At 42.9% G+C, this 10,669-nt stretch overlaps 1 pseudogene; it reads right to left on the bottom strand.

Annotated features, from left to right (window-relative positions):
- Positions 1 to 8,362: 8,362 nt before the first annotated feature.
- On the bottom strand, positions 8,363 to 10,079 carry LOC107144035 (annotated as a pseudogene).
- Positions 10,080 to 10,669: the final 590 nt, after the last annotated feature.

Consider the following 10,669-nt stretch of genomic DNA (forward strand, 5'->3'; position numbering starts at 1 on the left):
GAGGAGGAGGAGGAGGAGGAGGAGGAAGAGGAATCTGGCCGAGTGTGGTGGGCCCTACCTATAATCCCAGCCATGCAGAAAGCAGATGAGGAAGACTGCAAGTTTGAGGCTAGCCTCAACAATTTAGGAAGACTCTGTCTCAAAATAAAAAAAATAAATAAAATAAAAGGACTAGGGATATATATCAGTGGTAAAGTGCCCCTAGGTTTAATGCCAAGTACCAAAAATAAAAATAAAAAAAGAACTGGGCTGGTTGTGGTGGTATAGGCCTGTAATCCCAGGGATTCTGGAGGCTGAGGCAGTAGTGTAGCAGGTTTGAGGCCAGCCTCAGCAATTTATCAAGGCCCTAAGCAACTCAGTGAGACTCTGTCTCAACATAAAAATAAAAAGGACTGGAGATGTGGCTCAGCAGAAACACCTCGAGGGTTCAATCCCCAGGACCAAAATAACAATATTTATAATAATAATATAGACTGAATGAGCTGACTCCAAGTATTTTTTTAAGATTTTAACAATGTTTATTTCTTATTTCTATCTCCACAGAACCATTTCCCATACACACAATGAAGACTTTACTTGGAAAGGGTCACCAAGTGGAGTGTGCACTCTGAAATCCTAGATATCCAATTCCCTCATTTTGTGGTTTAGTGGGGGTATGGTCTAGGCAGAACTGAACAATGCAGAAGGAAGTGGGACCTAGGCATACCCATAAAGGTGACCATAGCGGGAGGGTTGGTTGGCAGACTGGAAGGCAATTCTCCCAGTAAAGTCACTTTTATCTCAATTGGAAGCTAGGAATTGGTTGGCAGGGAGTGTTGTTGTGGGTTTTTTTTACTTCCAAATTGCAGAGAGAAATGAGGGGAGTTCACCTACATCTGTAGGAAAAGTGGAAGCTGCTGTATGTGTTTTGAAAAACCAGCCTCTACCTCAGAGCAAAGCCTGTCCAAGGAAGGGACATGACCTTTGTCCTTGGAAAGACCCACAGAGCACTCCTAGGAACATTCCCACCCTGCTAAGTTGTTTATCTACAAATAACAGGAGAGATCTGCTGCGACAGGTGTCCCTGACTCAGTCAGGCTAGGTGGGGATCCATAGCAACCCCCTAGCAGCCACCAATCAGCATGAGGCAGGGAAATATCTGGGATGCCAGATGACCCTCCCAGTAGTTTATGGTGGTTGATAATGTGTTGGGAAACCATGTAGTTCAGCATGTACACCCCTCTTGGCTTAAACCAATCAGTTCAAATGAATCCCCCTCTTGTAGTAACCAATCACCCTTACCCAACTTGTTCCCACCAGTGAATGTGCTAACCATGTTTTAGAGTTGTTGTTTGATTTTCCCGTGGTGTGTGATGATTTGCTAAGAGATGCTATGATGTATGTGGGGGTCCCTGCCTTCTCCAAAGAATGTATAAAACTTCTGCAAACCCTTGGCTCCAGGCCTCTCAGCGTCACCAGTTGCTCTCTGTGCGTGGAGGACCAAGCTAGCTCACAATAAACACCTCTTTGCTGTTTACATCGATCTTGGTCTCTGGTGGTCTTTTGGGGGTCCCGAATTTGAGCATAACAGTTTGTTGCCAAAGAGGGAAGGTGAAGTAGGCATCATAGCCAAAAGATGTGTGTAGCCCTCAGTCCCAGTACCCCTTCTGCTCTCAAACAAGGACAAAAATGGAGGCGATCAGGATCCATGCTATGAAAATTAGGAAGAAATCATTCCAGGGCCAGTTGATGAATGGTGTCTTGGCTTGCAGGCTACTCATGTAAATAACAAAGAAGACAGCGGCAAGGAGCATCTCAATCATAGAGAAGCGTTCCCTGATGTGAAGCCACTGAGGCGCATCAGAATCACCAGGCACAATAGAATCTCAGCAAACAATTCCCTTGCGGATGCAGAGGACACACCAGCCTGGGGCCAAGAGATTCTGGGAATCCGCCACTCTGTGGGATGGAGTGCCTGCGAGCGCAGAGAATCCGCTGCCCCGAAAAATCATCTTTGATCAACACTATAAGAAAAGAGCAAGTTACAAATTTGAACAGCATGACCTCAGTTTTGTATGAGTACTCGATAATACTCTGCGACTAAGGACTTCACGGCTCAGAAAAGACCTGGCAAGAGGGGGAAGCCAAGGACTAGGTTGTGTGAGTGTGGAAAGCGGGATACCGTAGGAAGAGAGGCGCAGGGTGCCCGGAGCTAGAGTATCCTGGTTGTAGGTGCTGGAAAGTCTAAAGAAATAGAGCGCCTTGCGTATAGCCCATTCTACCCGACCCAACCTCCCGGGATTCTGTGAACCGAGGCTTCCCTGCTCAAGAAGCTATCTATTGCAGCCATCTCCGAGCCTTCGCTCCACCCAGGACTAGTCATTACGGAACTATTGCGGATGTGGAAGCCCTTCATAAGCTCTGGGGCGCGTTACTGAGGCCGGACCCTTCACGTAGGGATCCCTGATCACAGAAGACTACATAGAGAAGATGGATCCATGACCTGTTCACTCACGCACTCCTTACTTGCGCAGGATGAGTCTCCGCCTAGGGGCCGGTGCCCTCAACTTCAAGCTGCGCGGATTGGGCGGCCCCGCCTCGCCTGCAGACCAATGAACGGCCGGGGGCGGGGCTCTCGAGGCTGCAGACTTTCCACTGCGGGGTCTCTTTCAGGACTTTTCTGTGTTTGGGTGAGCGGGTCTTTGGTTCCTAGTTTGAGGACTTCGAGTTTCTGATTTAAACTTACTTCTGTGCGTCGACCCAGAAACCCAGAAACCTTGCAAGTGGTGTTCTGCCTGGAAACCGAATTGGACGAAATGGTGAGCAGAGGAGATGATGCTCCGTGAGACTATTTCCTCCATCGCCCAGCAGTATTCCGAGCCTCCTCGCTCTCTCCCCGAATTGATCTTCGGGTTGTGGAGTCACCGAATTTGTCTTTGGTATCCAAGTTTTTCCGTACGTAGACCTCAACCTTGAGAGAGTCATAACGATTGAGAAAGTGACTAAAACTCAGGGTGAGGGTTGTAGCTCAGTGGAAGAGCGCTTGCCTAGCAGGTATGAGGCACTAGGTTCCATTCTCAGCACCACATATAAATAAAGAAAGAATGAAAAGAAAGTCTGTGAGAGTTCTTCCTTCTGTCAGTCCACATTAGGTCCTGGGTCATTCTGGGAGAAGAGAATGATTGGGGATCCCGAAGAAATGAATAAAGATTACAATCAAGAATCTAGACCCAAACTCAAGGCCTCGTACATGGAAGTCAGCTGCTTCACCTCTGAGCTATATCTCCCCCAATTCTCTTTCTTTTACAGGGTGTCACTAGGTAGCCCAGGCTGACTTTGAACTTATGATACTCCTCCCTCCACCTTGAGTAACTGTGATTACAGGCACATGCCGCCACGTGGGTACACTACTGCATTCTTAATGAGAAACTTTGTTACAGATTATCAGAAACTTTATTTACTATTTGAAATTATATGTCAGTAACAATGAAACGTCCCATTCTTGCCAGGAGAATCTAAATCACTTTCATACAAATTAGCCTTGTGGTGCGCGCCTGCAGAAAGGGGCTGCTGGGGAAGGATTGCTGGTAAGATCCCGAGGGGAGGCTCGTGTGCCCGCCCCCGCCCTGGCTCCCAGCGCCAACCCAGGCGGCCGCCATAATAAAGGCGATTTTCATCTTCAACAACCACGGGAAACTGCGGCTCTCCAAGTTCTACCAGCCTTAAGGTGAAGATATACAACAGCAACCATCAGGGTATCTAAGAAAGATGAAAATATTTGTAATTTCCTAGAAGGAGGATTTTGATAATCAGTCTTAAGCTGTGTAATTTACTGTGACCTATGGAGTTAAATCTAATTAACTGGTGGAACTGACAACAAACTGATTTATAGACATTATGCGACCCTATATTTTGTCTTCTGTGTGGATTCTTCAAAAAGTGAGCTTGGCATTTTTAGATCTAATTCAAGTGTTCGCAGAAACCTTAGGCAAATGTTTTTGTCTGTGAACTGGATTTAATTTTCCATGTAGACAAGGTTCACGATATTCTTGCAGAAATCGTTATGGGGGAATGGTATTGGAGCCCAGCATGAATGAGATTGTTACATAATTGATTCACAAAATAAACTGGAGAGATCTGAGGCTGGCTTAGAAGGAGCTCCAGCCCCTGCTGTATCAGCTGTAAATATGAATCTTCCTGAGATCCCAAGAAATATCAACATTGGTGACATCAGTATAAAAATGCCAAACCTGCCCTCTTTTAAATAAAATATTTAAAAGGCCACTCCCAGGTAAAATCCAGGGGGAAAAGTCATCTAAGTTTACCATGCAGTTGTTTACTAAAAATAGCAGAGGAGAGTTTTAAATTTTGCTCTTGGATTTGTCAAGGTACTGTATAGAAATTGTGTAAAATCAGTATGGAAGTTCAATGTTGCTTTTCTTGCTCAGTGGTTTAATTGAGTAGTTCCAGGGTGATTTTTTTTTTCCTTCTTAAACTGCATTCCTATGCCCACCTAAGGCATGCCTCTGTGTATTGGCTATTACAGTATTTTGAAAAGTAAGATATTTCTTTAATTATGCACAACCTAAAATGTTGGTGTTTTGTATGGATCATCAGTGCAGCATTCCTTAATTCTCTGCTATTTGTCACAAGTGTTATTTAAGAACCAAGTGTGTATTGCATGAAAACATTATGACCTTTTTCTCTTAGTTTAAATAAATTCCAAGATAACTGGACGTTTAAAGCACCTGTCTGACATCTACTTTAGCAATAATTTTATGACTCTCTGACTCAATAAAGTAAATAAAAGTATATTTTGTCACTGTTAAAAAAAAGTTAGCCTTGATTTGCAACTGGTTTCAGGTAAGGGGTTTCTAGATACAACATTACACATCTTTCTCAGTTTTGTAATTTAAAAAAAAACGGGTCCCTCCATCCACATCACAGACAAGACCTGATGTTAATCCTTACACATATAGCACAAAGCAAAACTATATTTTGAGGCTTGCCCTTGTTATGTTGTGCAGGCTACTCTTCTTTTAATTAATTAATTAATTTAGTTAGTTTTTGTTTGTATGTGGTGCTGAGGATCGAACCCCGGGCCACATGCAGGCCAGGCAAGCGCGCTACCGCTTGAGCCACATCCCAAGCCCATGCAGGCTACTCTTGAACTCTGGGCTCAAGAAATACTTCTACTTTAGCTTCTGGAGTAGCTTAAACTACAGGCACAGGCCACTGACCCACTCACTGTTTTAAAGTTCTCTTTGGTTTTTGGGACTGTAGCTCAGTGGTAGAGCACTTGCTCAAGGTTCTGAGTTTGATCCTCAAAAATACACATGCCCATTTCACTTAAACAGCTTTCTTTCCCAAAATATTATGAAAAAGAAAATAATGTTTTTATTGTCGGTGAGATGTCCTTTGGTTTTCTGTTATGCAGTCTCCTCACTGGAATGAGTCAATAAACCTGGTTGTGTCAGGCTACAAGTCCCTAATAATCTTTAAGTTGACTTTTTAAGCTAGAATTACTTATTTTATTTGTATTGGTATTGGGGATTGAGCTCAGGCACTTTTCCTCTGAGATACATCCCCAGTACTCTTTTATGTTTTAATATGAGACAGGGTCTGGCTAAGTTGCTAAAGTCCTTGCTAAATTGCTGAGGTTGGCTATGAACTTGGGCTCCTGCTGTCTCAGCTTCCCTGTCTCTGGAATTGTAGCCATGCATCACCCTGCCTAGCAAGGAGGTTCAACTGAGGTTTGTACAAGACCCTCAATGCAGTAGATGTAGATCAGGACCCTCAACTTGTTAAAATGTGCTCATCAAATTCAAAAATTCCTTGTTTCTCTTGGATACAATTGCATGGGGGAGGTTGTCTTTCTGTATTTCATTACTTCTTTCTTTCTGTACATAAATGAGTGCTGGGAAATAAACCCAGGGCATCATGAATACATCTATTCATGAGTTGCATCCCCATTATCAAGTTGGATGATCAGGGGGTGTTGGAGATGAAACCCAGGGCCTCCTGTATGTGGGGAAGAAATCAAATCTTAGAGATAAAGTGATTACAACTTTAAACCAGCCTTTATAGAAACTTTAAAGGCATGTAAAAGTCTATTGCAATCCTACTTGCTGAACATACAGTTCTGTGAAAACTATAAAGATGTGCTGGGGATATAGTTCAGTGGTAGAGCACTTGCCAGGCATATACATAATCTGGGTTCCATCTGCAGCATAAAACAACAACAACAACAACACTATGTCTGTGATCTCAGCTACTCATGAGGCTGAGACAGGAGAATCACATGTTTGAAGCTAGCCTGGGCAATTTAGGGAGTCCCTATCTCAAAATAAATAATAAAAGCTCAGTGATAAGGTGCCCTCTAGGTTCTATTCCCAGTACTATATTAACAAATAAATAAATGAAGCAGAACCTGGAAACTCTGTTTGTTTGTTTATAAGTACTAGGATTGAATCCAGAGGTTCAACTGAGTTACATCACCAGCCCTTTTATGTTTTATTTTAGTTCATAGCCTCTCTAAGTTTCCCAGGCTGGCCTTGAATTTGTGAACCTCTTGCCTCAGCTTCCTGAGTAGCTGGAATGACAGACATGCACCACCACATCAGGCAAGATCCCTTTTAAACACACCCAAATAGATCTTATTATGTTTCCCTAAGCAACAGAATTGAATGTGTTTAATATTATATGTTTATTTTAGGATATTATCAAAGTTTTTATTTTTCTTTTTTTTTTTAGTACTAGGGATTGAACCCAGGAGTGCTTTACCACTGAGCTATATCCCCAGCCCTTTTTAAATTTTTTTCTTTTGAGACAGGGTCTCCCTAAATTGCTTAGGGCCTCCCTAAATTGCTGAGGCTAGTTTGGAACTGATGATTCTTCTGCTTCAGGCTCCCAAGTAGAGTTGCAGGTATTACAGGTATCAGATATGAGCTATCACACCTGGCTATACCAAAGCTTTTGTTAAAACACAAAACAAAACTTTTCAAGAAAGCACTGGGTATGGTGAGGCACACCTATAATCCCAGGCTGAAGCAGGAAGGTCACCAGGCAGCCTCAGCCCTGAGTTTTCTTTTTCTTTTTTTTTTTAAGAGAGAGAGAGAGAGAATTTTAATATTTATTTTTTAGTTTTTGGCAGACACAACATCTTTGTATGTGGTGCTGAGGATCGAACCTGGGCCGCATGCATGCCAGGCGAGCGCGCTACCGCTTGAGCCACATCCCCAGCCCCAGCCCCAGCCCTGAGTTTTCAATCCCCAGTGTGTGGGGGGGGAAGTGTTTTTTGACCATAATCCTAGATGCAAAAAGAAAAAGAATTAATGCAACATATGTGAAGCAGTAGCCAACCGTTTTCAGTACCATATATAAACTCTAAAGTTCTGTGGTACAGAATAAGTGCCATTAGCCCTGGGCATGTTGATACACATCTGTAATCCCAGCAGTTTTAGAGATTGAGGCAGGAGGATTGCAAGCTCAAGGCCAGCCTGGGCAATTTAGTCAGACTGTTGCAGAAAGCTTGGTCCTTGTCCCCAATGCCAATCCAATAATGAGAACATGTTTTTTTTTTTTTTTAAAGGAAAAAGTTTATTGCTTTGCTAGCAAAAGAGAAACACAGTGGACTCCTGTCCCAAAGGCTGTGATTCTGCCCATCAGCAGGAACAGAGGGCTCAGAGAAAATGAGATTAAGGAGGAGAGATTAGAAAGGAAATCAAGGAAAAGAAGATCAAAGAGGAGGAAAGATTAGGGAAAAGAAGATCAGGGAGAAGAAGGTTGGGAAAAGAAAAAAATATGTAATTTTCAAACCCACAAGTCAAAGCATCAAGTGAACCCTGTTATAAAACCTTGTCTCAAAATAAAAAAAAAAATAAAATGAACTGGTAATATAGCTCAGTGGTAGAGTACCTCTATATTCAATCTCCAGTAAAAAACAAAACAAATTAAAAAAAATCACAATGAGCTACTGTGATCCACTAGCTTATATCATGAAGAAGATGAACTTCATATAATGGTTTGAGTTTGAACAGACTTTTCAAGGTGAGAAAAAATTGGGAAAATTATGTATTGTGGGTTTTTTTTAATAGAAATGTACCATTTTATTACAAAGTCTCACAAAAATGAAAATAGTACCTTAGAAAGGAAGCTAGACTACCAACCTTCACCTGTGGAACTGGGGGGGAAGACAGGGCAGTGTGAGTTTCTTGGCTCTCTTGAGGCCAGTGGGAAGGTAAGAAAACAACCAATGGCTGATGTTAGGAGTCTGAAAAGTACAGGGGGTCCCTGAAGACCCACCCATCCCTTCTAGAACACTTGGCAAGGGCACCTTTCCAAAGGTGCTAAACAGACCCTTGTCATTTTAGGATTTTTCTTATGGTTACATCCTTTTCTTATGGTTACATCCTTTACGCCCAGATCTGCACTGTAGATGGTTCAAAAGACTTAAAGAGGGATGGGGAACAAGGCAACTGCTGGAAGTTTCCTCAACACAGCTGCCTTGGGATCAGGGCCCTGGTTCCTATCTAGTCCCTGGGGACATTTATATTTAATATATTTTATATAAATACACAGAGAAATAGAAAATATAAAAATCTGAGGGATTGGAGGAAAAAGGTGGGGAACTTGGCCAGAAGCCAAAGCTGCAGAAGTCTGCTCAGGCCAACTTGACCTCCTCTTTGACCCCTTTGGCTTCTGGCTTCTCCTCCTTGGTTTTCTCCTCTTCTGTGACTTCTTTCTTCTCCTCTGGGTCTTTCTCTTTTTCATCCTCTGTTTTGCTCTCTTGACTTTTTTGAAGTTGGAAGAGTTTTTTCGGCCACCCTCTCCTTCCTCATCCGAGTCAGAGAATTCTTCCTCACAGGCAATTCGTTTGTCAGAGGAACAGATCGAGATTCGCTTGTCAGGGTCTTCTTCGTCCTCATCACCACTCTCCTCTGGGATGGCATCCTCGGGAATGGCCTGCATTTGGACCCCAGGTGAATGGGGCAGCATTCTCAGGTTCTCAAAGAGCCGCTGTTTTATCTTCTCCAGGTACTCATTCATGTTCTGGTTAGTCATGTTGAAAGAACTGATGTGAAGCTTGAAATCTGGTCCAAAGTACTCGAAGTAGTCATTGTATGGAAGCTCATTGGAGATCTCTGTGTCCACAGCCACAGCTGTTTCATATGTCCAGCACCGGGCCACATTACGAATGGTGTAACCACCTCCTCCTAGCATCAGCATAGGCAGGTTGAAGCTCTTGACAAATTCCACACACTTGGCATGCCCTTTGATGGTCAGATTGAAGCAACCTAACCGATCCCCAGACAGGGAATCTGAGCCACATTGTAAGACCACCGCACTAGGCTGGAACATCTCCATTACTTTGGATATGACCAGCTTCAAAATGGCCTCATAGGACTCATCATCAATTCCATCTCAGAGTGGGTAGTTAACAGCATAATACTTGCCTTTGCTAGCCCCAATATCCCGTAGGTCCCCAGTTCCTGGGAAGTACTCTCCATATTTATGAAAGGACACAGTCATGACCCGGTCTGTGGTATAGAAGGCCTCTTCCACGCCATCGCCATGGTGAATATCAATGTCAATATACAGCACCCTCTGGTGATACAAGTTCCAGGATGGCCAAGCCTGATGCCTCCAACTTCTTTGCGTGGTGCAGGCCCCCAGCCCAATTCACAGCGATGTCTGTCTGTCTGCTGCTTATTAAGTTTCACGGCACTTGCGACAGAGCCACCAGTAGACAACTGACAGAACTGAAACAGGCCATCGAATACTGGACAGTCCTCACCAACATTGAATCTCTGCATCTGCTTGCTATACTCAGACATGTTATCTGGACGAATGGAGCACAAGAATTTGATGTTGTCATCACTGTGGTACTTGGTCATTTCCTCAGCATTGGTTTTGTGAGGGCGATAAATTTCCATTTTTCGGTAGAGACCATAGTTGAGCAGCAAATTGTGAGTCATGCGGATTCGGTGAGGCTTCATTGGGTGGCCTTGTCCATAATAGTAATTTCCAACATCCCCGTCGTAGTAGTAACAGACTTTCCTCCTGGTGCCCTGAGACTGCGCCATCTTGTTGCCTCCTGTCCCCTGTATTGTGTTTTAAATATGAAATCAGTGCCAGCAAGAAACACATTTATTTAAAACTTTATTATTTTGTATTTTTCTTTCCATTGTCATTATTATTGTCATTGTTCTTCTTCCTCCTCCTCTTCCTCCTCCTTTTTTTTTTTTAAATAGAGGATTGATCCCAGAGCCTTATGCAAGTGTTCTACAACTGCCCCCCCATCCCCAGCTCATTTTTATTTTTTATTTTGGGACAATCTTCCTAAGTTGCCCAGGCTAGCCTTCAACTTGTGATCCTCTTGCCTCAACCTCTTGAGTAGCTGGAATCACAGACATGTGCTCTCACACCCAGCAAAATTTTTCTTAAAATGTATATTAGTACATGACCTCTTAAATTGCTTCCTATGTTTTTAAATTCAGAAAAAAAAGTAAATGTATTTATACATTTTCTTCCCCGGGAGATAAAAGCACTGGGAATTTGATAGGTTCATTTATTAATTTACTAAATATTTGTTTAGCATCTACTATAAACCAGATAAGGTTTTAAGTGGTGAATAAAAGAAATATGCTGTACTGATTATAACATTTTTAGGGTCTAGCTTTGTAGCTCA

The sequence above is a fragment of the Marmota marmota genome, unplaced genomic scaffold (assembly GCF_001458135.2).
Source record: "Marmota marmota marmota unplaced genomic scaffold, marMar, whole genome shotgun sequence".
Classification (NCBI taxonomy): domain Eukaryota; kingdom Metazoa; phylum Chordata; class Mammalia; order Rodentia; family Sciuridae; genus Marmota; species Marmota marmota.